Source organism: Lepus europaeus, chromosome 22 (genome assembly GCF_033115175.1).
Source record: "Lepus europaeus isolate LE1 chromosome 22, mLepTim1.pri, whole genome shotgun sequence".
In the NCBI taxonomy this organism is placed as follows: domain Eukaryota; kingdom Metazoa; phylum Chordata; class Mammalia; order Lagomorpha; family Leporidae; genus Lepus; species Lepus europaeus.
Window position 1 is genome coordinate 29,507,894 of NC_084848.1, and position 15,110 is coordinate 29,523,003.

The 15,110-nt window shown below is 48.4% G+C and overlaps 1 protein-coding gene across 8 annotated transcripts in view; it reads right to left on the reverse strand.

Annotated features, from left to right (window-relative positions):
- SIPA1L1 (signal induced proliferation associated 1 like 1) overlaps positions 1 to 15,110 on the reverse strand; it is a 443,533-nt gene that overhangs the window by 43,258 nt on the left and 385,165 nt on the right. The gene's annotated exons all lie outside the window — the stretch shown is intronic.

The window sequence follows — 15,110 nt, forward strand, 5'->3', positions numbered from 1 at the left end:
TGGCCTCCCACAAGTGCAAGGTCATGTACTACATGGAAGTGATCGGCTCCGAGGACTTCAGAGGCTCCACGACCAGCTGGAGTCCAGTCACAGCGGCTTCTCGCAGCTGAGCGCCACCACCACCTCCTCCAGCCAGTCACACTCCAGTTCCATGATTTCCAGGTAGTGCTGCGGCGCCTGTGCCTAGCGTGTGGAGGGGACACCGCGTCTCTGTGAACAGTCAGTCGGCCGTGGTGCAGACTCTTGGCACCCTCTAGATAGGCGATAGCTCTGCAGGCGGTAAACGTAGTCGTGTGATCCCAAGACTCGAGACACGGGGAGTTGTAACTGACCCTACTAACTCGATAGCCATAGATTTTGTGTGCCGTGTGCACAAAGTCCAGGCAGCGCACAAGGGCTCTCTCGAAAGAAAAGTAGTGTTTATACCAGTTAAGGGACTGCCTTTGTCTCAGCTGTTGATGCAAAATATTTTCTAGCCAGCGCCACCTCCTCCATTAGTGCACAAATTCCTCTGACCCCTTCAGAGAGGAGCCAACCTCCTCCCGCGGAGCACCGGCCACCAGCTAGGGCCCCCACACCACAGTGTGCTCCTCACGTCTCCGTGGATTCTGGGACAGCCCCCGAGGGATCCCGGGCAGCCTGCGGGAGTGCCCCGTGTGCTGCACCAGAGCGGGCACAGGTGGCTTGGGAGGGGCCCTGGACACTCCCCAGGGCGCCTGGAAAGCAGCACGGTCATTCAATGCCACTTGCCTCTCTCTGAGCAGAGACCATGGTGAGAGCAGCATCTTCTTTGAGGGCTTGTTTCTGAATTTTATCAAAGTCCAAAGTAAACAATGCAATTTTGTTATTTAGTATTTATAATTTTGGTTGGTAATAGCATGAACAATATGAAAAGCCACCACATTAAAAAAGCCCAAAACTTCAGATGCTGAATTTAATTAGAATGACTGAATTCGGATAATATCCCAGTAGAGGTGGGCCCCACACAGGCCCCTGAGTGTCAATTTCTAATGTTCGGATGCTGCACCCTGCCAGCTGACTGTCTCAGCAGACCCCGGGGCTTTGTGAGCAGGACAGACACATCTGTCGCCTTCCCGCTACCCCCAGGGATCTGGGCAACCACAGGTGCATCAGTAGATGATGCCGACCCTTGTGACCAAGTGACAACTAACTCTTAGCAGCAATATTTCACTTTAGAGCGAATGCTGGCACACATAACTTGGCCAGGGAAGGTAATTTCTACTAGAGAGCTGAGGACAAGGACTCCAAGTCATAAGCTGAGACTCTTGATTTTAAGTCCATTGTACTCTGCTAAACACTGCAGCCGCCCGGAGAAGACCAGGCTTCCTTTTCCTAACAAGACAGTTTGCAGGGATCTGCAGTCCAAAGACTTTGCATGTAAAGCTTCCTTAACTCCAAGGCCCAGTTCAGAAGCCCGAGGACAGACCCTGGCTCACTGGAGTGGCCATGTCCTGGAGAACCGAGGGGCTTTCGCAGCAGGCGGACAGGGTCCCAGGTGCAGGACGCTGACAGAAGGGTCAGCAGAATGAATCTGAGAAGCTGTTCTAACATCCAACAGCGAGGACTGATGGCTCCAGTAAACGCATCTGCCAAGGGTCCAGACACTCTCCGCCCAGCTCCCACACATCTCTCCGGAGCACCCTCACCAGGGATCCCTGGCTGTGAGCAGGATTTTCCCCAGCACCTGATACTCCACATCTGTTCCTCCTGTCTTGGCTGTCACAAGCTAAACATCTTGAAGCCTTCTGTTTCTTCCCCTTTCCTCATCTTCCATAGCCAACTGGCCTGACCCTGAGCACGGGACGGCACCAGGCTCATCCTGAGAACACAGAGGCTTTGTGCTCTCCAGCATGCTGGTCTCTGGCTTCCCTCCCCTCTGGTCTGCTCAGTCCAACAGTGCCTCACTGTGTCCCACCTTCTAGACTCTTTCCAACCCCTCAACCCAACGCCCAACCATCCCCGCTTCAAGCCACCTGACTGCTTGACGGTCTCTCCAAAGCTTCCCTTCGCCTTGGGATAGAGCATCCAGTCCCTGGCGCTATCACTCAAAGTGTGGAGCCTGCTCCTCCATCCTCACACTCCACCATGGACACACTGACGGTTCACCGTGTTGATGTGGCCACCACACTCACTCCTATGCTCACCTTGCCCCTGCCTCGAACGTCTTTCCCCACTTTCCACTCACATGAAATCCTTTTTCTCCAAGGCCCAATTCCAGCATCCTATCCCTGAACTCCCAGTCTGAGCTCTGCCACAGCACCAGCATCATGGCACATCCCACAGAGCGGCCATGTCTGAGTGTGTCTACCTCCTCCAGACGGTCGTAGGGCCAGCACCGGGCCCTGTTTTTTTCATAGCTCTGGTGTCTACTGCATGTGCTCTGGGTGGAGAGGCCTTTCAGCAGTGTGTAAACTGGGGGCCAGAGGGGGCTTCAGGACAAGAACCCACAGTTACATCAGAGGTCCCAATCACAGTGAGTCCAGATTAGCTGAAAAACTGATGGTCACTGATAACACAGTGCCAAAGCTTATGGACCAACTACAGAAAATAATTGTAAGACGTTAATATGCTCTCCTAAGTGCAAGAAAAAAGGGACGGGGCTACAGATGGTAGACCTGTGTTACGCTCAGACACCCCTGTGAATACCATCACAGTGTATATGCAGTGGAGATACTGGGAAGAGCTGGGGTGCTGGGATTTGGGGAACACGAAGAGAAGCTAGGGAAAGAGGCAGAGTTTCTAAGCTCCTCTCATTATCATCACCACCCTGTAAAGCAGCAGCTGATATCTGACTACTGTCCTCCCTTTCACCCCGCAGCTGTAGTGTGGGAAACATGGACTTTCATAGATGCCCCAAGGTCTGTGCTTAGGTGTCCCTCTGTTGATTTGAATAAGGCCTGCCTCCGATCTGCTGCTCCCATCATCCGCAGTCTTATTACTGCTACACAGCGAGCCCACGGGGGCACCTTCGATGGGCGGCTGCGTCTGCATGTGGGCAGCTACGGAGGGGTCAAAGCTAGTGAGACACTAACTCATTCCTATTTTGGGTGCTGTGTTTTGATAAAGGCAAAGATCATGACATTTTGGGTGCCACAAAATGGAAGTGCCCATACTCTTTCCACCAAGGTAGCTCTCAAATTTCCCACTATTTATTCTGAAGTCAGTGGAAGGGGACTGGAGTGGAGGAGGAAGGGGAGGAGCAGGTTATGGAAAAGGAAACCAAGGAAGGACTGAAGAAGTAAATGGATTCCAATGTAACAAGACCACACTCCCTTCTGCCTTAGGAGTTTGGCTTTTACATACATCTAATCTAGAGAAACTTCAAATATAGTTTCTTCTTGTGTCTGCTTTGATAGTCTTACTGTGAAGAGGAGGGGGTGTTACAGAAAAACAGGGAGAAAGGAGATGGTAGTAGAATGTTCTCAGAGTTGGGGCCAATGTAACATCTGGGAGCCTGGTAGGTTTTAAGACCATTTCTGGGTAAACAATACCAAAGAATTACATTGATGTTGAATGTTAAGATGTTTATACCCCTATGAGGAAGTAACACAACGATTCTATAGCAAACGCCAAAAAATGCCTCTTCTATCTGTATTTAGAGCTTGTTTTCCTTACCCCGTTCTCCAGAACACGCATTAAGCTAAAATACCTCATGTTAGTTCTCAGCCTCAGCTCTTTTATTTGGCAAATGTATCAGAAAATTCTATTTGGTTACTGGAGTTATCCCAATGTGAAAAAATAGCATTTCCAGAAGGCCGGCATTCATCCCCATCCCTTTTCTGCTTCTATGTGACTCAATAGTGGCTTTGTTTTCTGACTGCTCACAAACACAACACACATACTGATGGAATGCCACCCAAACGCTTTTAGCGCTCTGGACGCCCGCAGGGTGGGCAAAGAACATTCAGAATGAGCCCTGACTCCGAAGACTTACCGTTCTTTCCAAACACTCTGGGTTTGATATCATCACACACATATTACTTGAGAACAGGCCTACTCAGGGAGCAGGAGGTGCAACGTGCCTGGGGACTAGCAGTCTGTTTTGCCGAGATGGCCCAGAGCTCACCGTCACCGGAAGCTGGGCTGGTCACTGTCCTGCCACTGTGGAGAGCAACTTTGAGGACGGGAGCAGAAGCCCCTCTTGGCCCACAGAGGAAGCCAGCATGAGCACCCGGGAATCACTGCTGGCCGCATCCCTACCTCACGATTGCGATCACTGGGTCCAGGGACGTTAGTGCAGAGTCCCGAGTCTTCCCTTCTGATGTAATCTAGATCTTTCTGCACTAATCTTAGAGAGCCCCAAGTGTCAGATGTCAATGCCTACACACGCTTAGAGAATGAAGATGAAAACCTCTTTCAAGTGCTGTGAGATCTTTCAGTTCCAGGGAATGCGAGCAATAATCTTTTTAAAGAATGTTCTTGTTGACATCAGAAAGGAACTTTCTAAACGCTTTGGCATTAATCTTACAAGATTCTCTCTTCTCTAAGTGAGCATTTTTATAAATTTAATCAACAAATAGCTAAACGCTCCTCAAATAACTGATACTAAGTGTTCTCCAGGGGTGCTCACTACTTCCCCTGCAGGAACTGACCAGCAGGGTTAGTGACTGCACCCAGAATGCAGCAACTGGAAATCATGGCCAGCTGCCTGATGGACAAGGCTTCCAGTCTCCAGGACCACACTGGACGCCAGCTTTGCACCTGTAAGTAGTGAATTTCACTGGAATGAAAACCAAGAATTGAACGGGTTGGATATTTAGGAAGACACAGTCCAAGATCAGGATCAATTTCTCATTTTCCTGGAAGTATTCTTATACCAGGATAAAAAGAACCATCAAAAAAAAAAATCCCATATTTCTTAAAATAAAAAAATAAAAAATAAAAATAAAAAAGAAGGTCCTGCTCCTTCCACACACCTCCCACAAATCAGAGCACAGCACAGGACTGCAGTGCGGTGTGAGCATCAGCGGTCTAACTGAATGAACTGCTTTGTGACGACTAACAATTCATCAACTTTTGGGTCAGGAATCCTCTTCTCGGGTTTATGGTAAAACATTTCCCTGAGTATTTAGGATTAATCACACCTTTATTTCCTGCTTGTTACTGCAAGGAGACAGGGCTCTCTGCAAGCCCGTGCCAATGAGGGACGATGGCAGCAACCACTGAGAGGGGTTTCAAATAGCAGCAGTGACTGGCAAATTAGATACTCGAGACCACAATTAGACACAGCATTGTCCCACAACTCGGCAATTAAAATGCTATCTACCAGCACTTAATCTCAATACAGGGTACAAGGCTGCGTTAAAGGCCTCTGTCTTCAGCAATGCCTGTGGGGGCTTCAAAAAGTTCATGGAAAATGGAATAAAAGATAATTTTGGTCCCAAAAATTTTTGAAAAATCATGCACAGTTTTTTTTTTTTGTTGTTGTTGTTGTTGCTTTCTGCCTTTTTTGTTTTTAAAAGATTTATTTATTTATTTGAAAGGCAGAGTTACAGAGAGGCAGAGGTAGGGAAAGAGAGGTCTTCCATCTGCTGGTTTACTCTCCAGATGGCTGCAACAGCCAGAGCTGAGCTGATCTGAAGCCAGGAGCTTCTTCCAGGTTTCCCACATGGGTGTAGGGGCCCAAGGACTTGGGTCATCTTCTACTGCTTTCCCAGGCCATAGCAGAGAGCTGGATGGGAAGAAGAGCAGCTGGGACTCGAACTGGCACCCATATGGGATGCCGGCCCTGCACACAGTGTTTTTATAATACACATTTTTCATAAACTTTTTGAAGATTTTTCATGTGCATGGATCTAAAAGTTTTTATGCAATATAAAGTTATCTTTAATCCATTTCCCAAGAAAGTTTTGAAGGGCCACTGTTTATCTCCCAGGGCTCCTCCAGGATTATGTAAAGAAGCCTCTGTACAACAGCTCCATGTCCTACAAAGGGCGCTGCATCCACACTAGAGTTTCCAGCCAAGCAGCTCATGCATCTGTCTTTTCACCTCCTCTTCCTGTGTGCTGTGTGAACAGAACTGCTGGCTTTCTGACCACACAATTCCTATCAGCTGTTCACACAGGATCTTGGAAATCCTGATGAGCCTCCTATGAGATGGTCAATGAACAACACGGAAGAGCTCTGTCATACAGCTAAGAAAACATGGTGCTGATCCCACACCAGGACAGTGGATCAGCACTTCCCAGCTGCTGGTGGGCTGGGAAGTTCACAGCCTGGCACATACCACGGTGCCTCTTGAGAGGGATCAATTTTATAACTGAGGATAATTCTAAAGGATAGGGAATGAAAATGCTGCAGGAAGGACCAGCACTTAATCTCAATACAGAATGCAAATGCCTGAGCCCTTGCCAAGTGGTTTTTCAAACTTCAGGAAGATGGAGCTGGCGCTGTGGTGTAGAAGGTTAAGCCTTACCTGCAGTGCCAGCATCCCATATGGGCGGTGGTTCAAGTTCTGGCTACTCCATTTTCAATCCAGCTCCCTGCTAATGAGCCTAGAAAATCAGTGGAGGATGGCCCAAGTACTTGGGGAGTACGAATGTGGGAGTACTCTTAGGGAGTGGCCTGCACCCATGTGGGAGACCTTGAAGAAGCTCCTGGCTTCAGTCTGGCCCAGCACTAGCCATTGTGACCATTTGACGAGTGAGCCAGTGGATGGAAGATTCTCTCTCTCTCTCTTGCTCCTCTATATCTGCCTTTCAAGTAAATAAACACACACACACACACACACACACATTTCAGGAAAATAACAGAGCCTTATTCCAAGTATGGACCCTTCTGTGCCTGGGGTCCCATGCACACCCAGGAAACTGACCTGACTGCAGTGCACACGACTGGGCCCCGTGTGCACAGGAGCGTGCGTGCTGCTCGCATTCCCTGAGCACTGTGTCTGTGTAGTGGGGCACTTCATCCATGGAACGCGTTGATTCAGCTCGGGGCTCTGGAGTCAGACTGCCTGAAGCAGATCTCAGCTCCGCCACGAACCAGCGCTGACCTTGCACAAATCACTCCATCTCTCAAATCACCCAGGCTGTTGGGAGGATTAGCTGAGAAAACTCCTCTGAAGGACTCTGAGTGAAGGATGGTATCAAATATAAACTCAGTTGATGATAATTTTTTTTTTTTTTTTGGACAGGCAGAGTGGACAGTGAGAGAGAGACAGAGAGAAAGGTCTTCCTTTTTTGCCATTGGTTCACCCTCCAATGGCCGCTGCGGACGGCGTATCTCGCTGATCTGAAGCCAGGAGCCAGATGCTTCTCCTGGTCTCCCATGGGGTGCAGGGCCCAAGCACTTGGGCTATCCTCCACTGCCTTCCCAGGCCATAGCAGAGAGCTGGCCTGGAAGAGGGGCAACCGGGACAGAATCCGGCGCCCCAACCGGGACTAGAACCCGGTGTGCCGGCGACGCAAGGCGGAGGATTAGCCTATTAAGCCACGGCGCCGGCCTGATAATTTTTAAGATGTGAGCAAAATGTACCTGTCCCAAGAGCAGTACAAAGGGAGCAGAGGGCGTAAGCAGGTTAGAAGTCATACCTACTTGGGAGAACTATGGGAAAGGAATGTCTGGGAAGGGAAGCTTTTGAGAATCCAGCTCTCCTTCCTTTCTTCTTTATTTTTCTGCCAAGGTGCAAGAGAACTGATGAAATAGGTCTAAAATCTGAGCAAGACGAAGGGTCTTCAAAAAGTTCACAGAAAATACACATTAGGCCGGTGCCGCGGCTCACTAGGCTAATCCTCCGCCTTGCGGCGCCGGCACACCGGGTTCTAGTCCCGGTCGGGGCACCGATCCTGTCCCGGTTGCCCCTCTTCCAGGCCAGCTCTCTGCTGTGGCCAGGGAGTGCAGTGGAGGATGGCCCAAGTCCTTGGGCCCTGCACCCCATGGGAGACCAGGAGAAGCACCTGGCTCCTGCCATCGGATCAGCGCGGTGCGCTGGCCGCAGCACGCCTACCGCGGCGGCCATTGGAGGGTGAACCAAAGGCAAAAGGAAGACCTTTCTCTCTGTCTCTCTCTCACTGTCCACTCTGCCTGTCCAAAAAAAAAAAAAAAAAAAAAAAAAAAGAAAGAAAAGAAAATACACATTAATCAAAAACTATGCATGGACTTAAAAAAATCTCTTGCAAAAAAAATAAACATCTTTTAATTCCATTTTTCCAGAAACCTTTTGAACTCCTTGGCACATAATAGATAAGATTCATTAGCCCACCACAATCACTAATCTCTTTGATTAGTCCTGCCCTCAACCAATATTCATAGAGACTTCACATGGAAAAATCACAACCAAATCCCTTGGTGAGAAGCTAAGTGATTTTATGGGAACATAGGATTTTAAAGACTGAAAGAAAATGAACCAAAGTAAATGCATTCCCTAGTCCACTACACAAAACAAAAACACAACAGCTGAAATATAGCATGCCACGCTTGCCTCGGCTCACAGCAGCCACCTGGGCACACTCAGCAAGGCCCCATTGCAACTGCCTTCTGGAAGCCCCATACTAGAAATTTTTTTGTGTGAGAAAATAAACTTTTCTTTTGATTCCATTTTCCCTTAACTTTAAGTACCCTCACATCAATCAATTCCCTGCACCTCATTATCCCCTCCTGTGTATCTGTGCTGTGTTCTTACATCAGCCTATCCTAGAACAGGCACAGTGAGTGGTCCAGGGCTACCTGTAAGTCCTCTTGTGGGATGGCCACCAGCAGGGAGCCCAAGCACACCCAGCGCACAGAAACTCATGCACTCGGGTGCAGAGCTTGACTCGCCTCTGCTCACAGCCCTGGGACTCTGTCCACCTCATCACTTCACAGCAACTGTCCCTGGACGCTCAGACGTAATCAAATCCACTTTTCTCAGCACGTGACTGATGGATAGATCCCAAACTGTCATTGTGCCCCCATCCCCAAGTAATCATCATGAGATTTTCAGCAGTCCTCATCAGGCCATTTGCTGTCTGGGGCCTGAACAAGGTGCTTATGGGAAAACTTCACACTGGCAACTGCAGGGCTGGATCCCATTACTGACCTCCACAAGCCCATAACCGTGTGTGCAATCAACCAATCTTAAAGAAAAACGCCAGCAGTTTCAAACCAAAGACAGAATAACACACCCTTCTCTCGAGTGTTACTTGCATCTCCAGTGATAAATCTATCTTATGTGCCCCTTGTCTGACAAGGGACAAGACCCTTAGGAGGTGACCTGCCTTCTGGGAAGGCCCTCCCCTTGTCTGGCGTGGAATGGGGAGGCAAGGGAGAGAGGCTTACAGAAGCTACAGGACCACTGTGGACACATAGAGACTTTCCCTTAAGATGTGACCAGGCTTGGCCTCCCGGGTGGTTCCAATACAGAACACTCCCTTGAGCTGGACAGGACAGATGGACCGCATGACGAGTATAGACAGAAGGATAGCTCCTTAGTTACATGCAGGACAATATGGCCAAACCACCTTTCCTTCCTTCCAGAATTCAACTGTTCTTGACATAGTTACCCCGGTCCATTCTGACATGCATAGCTGGGTTTTTGCAGTTTCTTATGACTTCTGCAAGTGTGCAATTCACCATGGTGTTTTCAGCACAGCAGACATCCTGAATTCATCAAGTTAACCATGACCCTGTCACTTGCCGCATCAGTCCAGGCCAGGAGGCTGCCCGTACGTTTGTGATAACCAATGGGCACAGATGGCTCCTGCTCCTGAGGCCTCTAGAACTTCCAAGCAGTGGCAGGAACACACAGGTGGCTCCAAGGGAGGCAGCCCTGTGGGAACACTGTCTTCGAACAAGTGCGGAACTCAGGAGCCTGAGCTGGGGACCATGCTGGGATCTCGCTTGCTTATTTCTGGGGTCTGCCTGGAGTCTGTAACTGAAAGGGAGCTGGGAGGTGAGCTCTGCACAAGCCGTTGTTCTCATTTCCTCAGCTCTTGAATGGGAGCCATCAATGTAATATCATCTAAAAACGCAAACCTGCAGATCCCATCACGCCAATCCCACTGTGGTGCCAGAGCTCACTAAGCCCTGTGGAGAGTGGCAAAGAGGCAGCTGTGGAGCTGGCCGCCAAGTGCAGCCTCTGCTTTTCTGCTTGACCTTGGTGACAAGTACACCTGTGATTCAGTTCCAGCTAAAACTGTCACAGGAGATTCACTCAAGAACAACTTGCATTTCACTTTGAGTCCATTTTAGAGCCGTTTTACCAGCAACACACTTTTAGAGCAAGAGTGCCCTAAACCAACAGAAACCAGGAATTCTACTTAAATCTAGCTTTAATGACATAGCTTTAGCACACTGCAAAGGGTTTTGTTTTCACCCATTATTTTCATTTTACAAAAAGAAAGTGGTTTATTTTCTCTGGGATTGATTCCCTTCCACCTCTGCTGACTTCAGCAAGTTCTTCTGCTGTTCAAGGCTCACCACCACGAGGGAGGAACAGAAGAAACTCCTCCTGTGGGAGCCCGGAGCAGCCGTGTGCCAAATGTGAATACAAGGTGGGCAGCTGGTTCACGGGATGTCCTGGTATGCTTAATAAATAAAGTTAAGAAGAAATTCACTGCCAGTCTGTGAAATGCCAGCCTATGGTTGGTCCTTGGACTACCACGATGAGCAGGATGGGCTAACTACCCTGGGACGATGGGCAAGTCAGAGCAAAATGACGAGGAATCAATTCTTGACCAAAGAAGGTATCTGGTGATGTGAACCTCCCCGGAGGCAGCCGGGATAGAAACGGGAGGACAGTGTTTTGGAGAAAATAAAGGCGATTTCTCAGAGAGGGGTCAGGCGTCAAGCTGTGGAAGGCAGGTCAGGCAGAGCAGCACCTGTAAAGCCAACAAGAATGAAGCACTCCGGAGAGGCCTTCTCATGACTAGAGGTGGGGGCTGCAGGACAAAGGGCAATAGAGGAACAGGGAAAGGCGGGGGCGGACTCGCAGGGCATTCACTGGCCATGGTGGGGATCTGGACTTGATCCTGAAAGCTGTGCACAACCGGGGAAGGGCTGCAAGGACAGGCTTGTCCTGAGGAGTGTTTCCACTGCTATTGATTGCAATTCCTGTGGGAGGCCGATAATCAAATATGAAGGCTTTCGGCAACGGTTCAGGTAAGAAGAAAATCTTAGTGTGAAATGAGAGCTCCTAAGGCAATGACGTGGAAAAAGCTGAGGAATGGGCATCACACTAGACATTAAGGACTTGGTAAGTTAACTCATGGAGACCGGATGAGAGCTCAGGGGAAGCTGACTGAATCCCTGTACTGCTTGGGATGCTGAGCAGGTGGTAAGGCCATTCACCAGAGTGGGCAACCAGCAAGAGGCGGCGGCGGAAGGCGGGCAGGTCAGTTTGCACTGGCAAGTGCGAGAGAGGTGGTGAGATTCAAGGGTGGTGTGAAGTGGGCAGCAGGCTCATGAATATTGGACAGTGAGAAAGAAGCCAAGGCAAACTGACATGATTAAGGCTCAGTCTGCACTCAGAGGAGGGCTGAGGGCCCTTGAGTGGCTGAACTATCTAGTGCTACTGTACAGTGAGATTTGAACAAAAATAAGGAAGGAACCATGGGGAACACAGTTTCAGGGAGAGAGGACAGGTGCAAAGAGCTGATGAGAACAACAGATGTGTAGCATTCTGGAAGAACAAAGCAGGACGGAGTGGTGAACGGTATCAATGTCCAGTGGCTTTAGAAAAAGGCGTCAGCAGACAGAGCAAGCCCAGGAAAGCCCTCAAGGGCCATGATTTTGAAGTCTCCTCGCACAAACACAGCTGAGGTGGATGGGATTCAGGAAGCACGAGCCCTGGAACTTCTGGCTGCAGCTGATACTCTAAGCCAAAGAGGAGCAAGGACAAAACGGAAGACAGGACAGTGAAGACGGACCAAGAACCTGTACCAAACAAACTCAGCAAGTATTTCTCTTTCTCTGCAAACAAGGATGCGATGGGCACATGACGTAGGGGCCGTGGGTTCAGCTGGCACAATCCTCACATGCTCCCTGCAGTGCCGCTGAGGCGGGGATCAGCAAGGCCGCAGAGCAGCCGCACGCAAAGACGTACCTCCTCTAGCTCCTTAGGGCGCAGGGCAGGGGCACAAGGGGATAACGCGGATGCCAGGTAAAACACAAACGCACCACCAAGAGCCTGATGAGAGCTAACATCAGATATTTATATAAAAGCCGGGGGGACTTCATTTTAGAAAAAGAGAAAGGAAAATTCTCTTATATGCTAAGATGCCTATTGTTTATCCAAAGCCCCTCTAGTAGCTAAACTTTTCTAAGCAGATTAACATAGATCAGGGTCTCATTATTGATTCCATACTATGTTTAAACACAGTTATATTTCAAGTGTGCTATAACCAGCTATTTTTATACCCTTAAAACTCTAGACAAATGCAAGGCCCAAACAACAACTGTATCATATCACCTATTCTGAATAAATATTAATCTGTTAATAAATACTACTCCCACAAATACTATAAAATTCTGCAATCACAAAGCTAACCAGAGAGTATGAACATCACATATCCAAGGGTGAGCATGTAGCCCAGTGTTTAAGAATCCTGCACTTCTTGGGGCCAGTGCTGTGGCGCAGCAGGTTAATGCCCTGGCCTGAAGCGCTGGCATCCCATATGGGCGCCGGTTCAAGATCCAGCTGCTCTACTTCCTATCTAGCTCTCTGCTATGGCCTGCGTAAGCCATAGAAAGCCATAGAAGATGGCCCAAGTCCTTGGGCCCCTGCACCCACATGGGAGACCTAGAAGAAGCTCCTTGCTCCTGGCTTTGGATCGGTGCTGCTCCGGCCTGTTGCGGACAATTGGGGAGTGAACCATCGGATGGAAGACCTCTCTCTCTCTGTAACTCTTTCAAATAATAAATAAGATAAATCTTAATAAAGAAAAGAAAAGAATCCTGCATCTCACACTGTGGTACGGGGCTGACACCTAGCTCCAGCTTCTGACTGCTAAGGTAACAGGGACACAGCTTCAGGAACTGGGGCCCTGGATTGAGTTCTGGTTCCTGGTGGAAGTCCAGGTCAGCTGCAGTCACTGTGGGCACTTGGGGAATGGACCAGCAGACAAAGAGAACTCTCTGCCTTTCTGTCTCTTAAATAAATGACAAAAATAAAACTTAGAAACCTTGAACTGAACAGAATCCTCAGACTGAACAGAAGTAGAATTTTAGATGGAAGATGGGTCAGTGCTTCCTACTTGCCCTGAAAGAATGAAGGTACTTCCAAAATTCATGGAAAAATGGGCATGAATATTTTGGGGTAAAAAATTTTGAAACCCAATTATATTGTTTTTCCATTAATATGTATGTTCTGTGATTTTTTTTTTTGAAGACCCTTTGTATAGGAAACAACATTCAGCCATAGAATTCTTAAAAACTCAAAACACCATATGTCATAAAAAATCTCAATTTTGGTAATAAAAGGAAAAATAATAATTTATTCCACAAATATTTTAAAAAAATTATTCCTAATGACCTTTAAGTCTGGCAGATCACATACAATGAAAGAAAAACTATGCTTCTACAAGCGCTAAATTAATGTCTTCATCCAAAACAGATCGTGTTGTATCCAGCCATGGTGAAGAAGGTGGGCGGATCTGTGTAGCATGGGTAGATTTTAGATAGCTGCTAACTTAAGGTTAAATATAGATGTTTCTCTGGAGTTCATGAACACAACTTTCTGGGAAAGAAAAATAAATGGGGTCAAACAACTGGTTTAGACTCAGTATTGCTAAGCTCAGGGGATGGTAGCAGCCCCTTAGCATTTATGACTATTTATGATTCAACTGAGAGACCCCTATCATAACAGATCAGTTCCCCATGGTTAAATGTAAGTGGCAGCCGGACAGGGCTGGGACGTAGCAGAAAGTCAAACAGATGGAGGGGGCCCAGCTAGGCCCTCACTTCCGTATCTCATGAAGACTGCAAAGTTTTCCCCTGTGTTTGACCACATTACATGGAAAAAGTTACATTCTATGGTATACTTTATGAATCTAGGGACTCATGAAGGACCCAGAAATATTCCTGAAATCCCAGCAAAACAGCTTCTAAGGCTGTTCCTTCTATTTATGCCTAAAGGTGGCTGAAATTTAGGAGTGATGGGATAGGAAAATGAACTCTTTCACAAAAGATGACCACCCATCTCATCACCACGCACTTCAAAATGAAGGTGACCCAGGGAGCCCTAAAGTGCTGGGAATGCAGGCTGAGATCTCTCCAGGCTCCCAAGCCACCCATCTGAAGATGTAAAATTCAAGTCTCAGGACTCAAAGAACACCTGAAACCAAGACGCCGGAGCAGGTGGGGAGAGGAGGTCGCCGAAGGCCCCAGTCCTGCTGCTTTCATCTTTGGGTAAAGGCTGCTGCTCCATCGTACAGGGGGAGCCCTCGGACGTGTCCCCCCACCCCTCAAGGCAGGCAGACGCAAGTTTACACACAAGAAACCTCACCAACTCCAGGAGCCCCACACAGGAGACACGGCCTCAGGCACTCCCCAGCACTGGGGCTCCTTGCCTCTTAGGGTGACAGTAAGGTCTGAGAGATATTTTCACTTCTGGAGGTCAGCTGAAGTTTTTTCTGCTACAAGCTTTAGCTTTTGTGGCAGAAGTTTAGTTCAACATGGTATCAAAACACATTCTGCCACTTCACTGTACGGACGCTGCACTTGTGAAAGCATCCGGACTGTTCTGGAAAGAAAGAAAACAGCACCAAGGGGAGAAAGTCTTTCTCTGAGCGAGCACTGTGTCCTAGGGTCATCATTCCAAATAGGGGCCAAGTCATGCATTCCAGCTAGCACACACCTTGGGAAGAGCCAAGTCTGGAATGCGTAGGACAAAGGACGCATTCAGAGATCTACTGGATGCTTTTCCTCCTCAAAAACAATGAAAGCAAGAAGAGTCCAGATGGGAACAGGGCTACTTTGGAAGAGGACTCTTTTACAGCGATAAAGAGCAATGCTCTGTAAATCAATCTCTAAAAGCTAATCAGGGATTCTGGGAAGACAAGTCTCTTTTGTCTGTTTGCTATCATGATACCATTTCTGGACGGCATCCTGTAGTCTGTAAAAGCTGCAGCTTTCTCTCCCCGACCGGGCCCCTGACGACTGGGGGATCACTT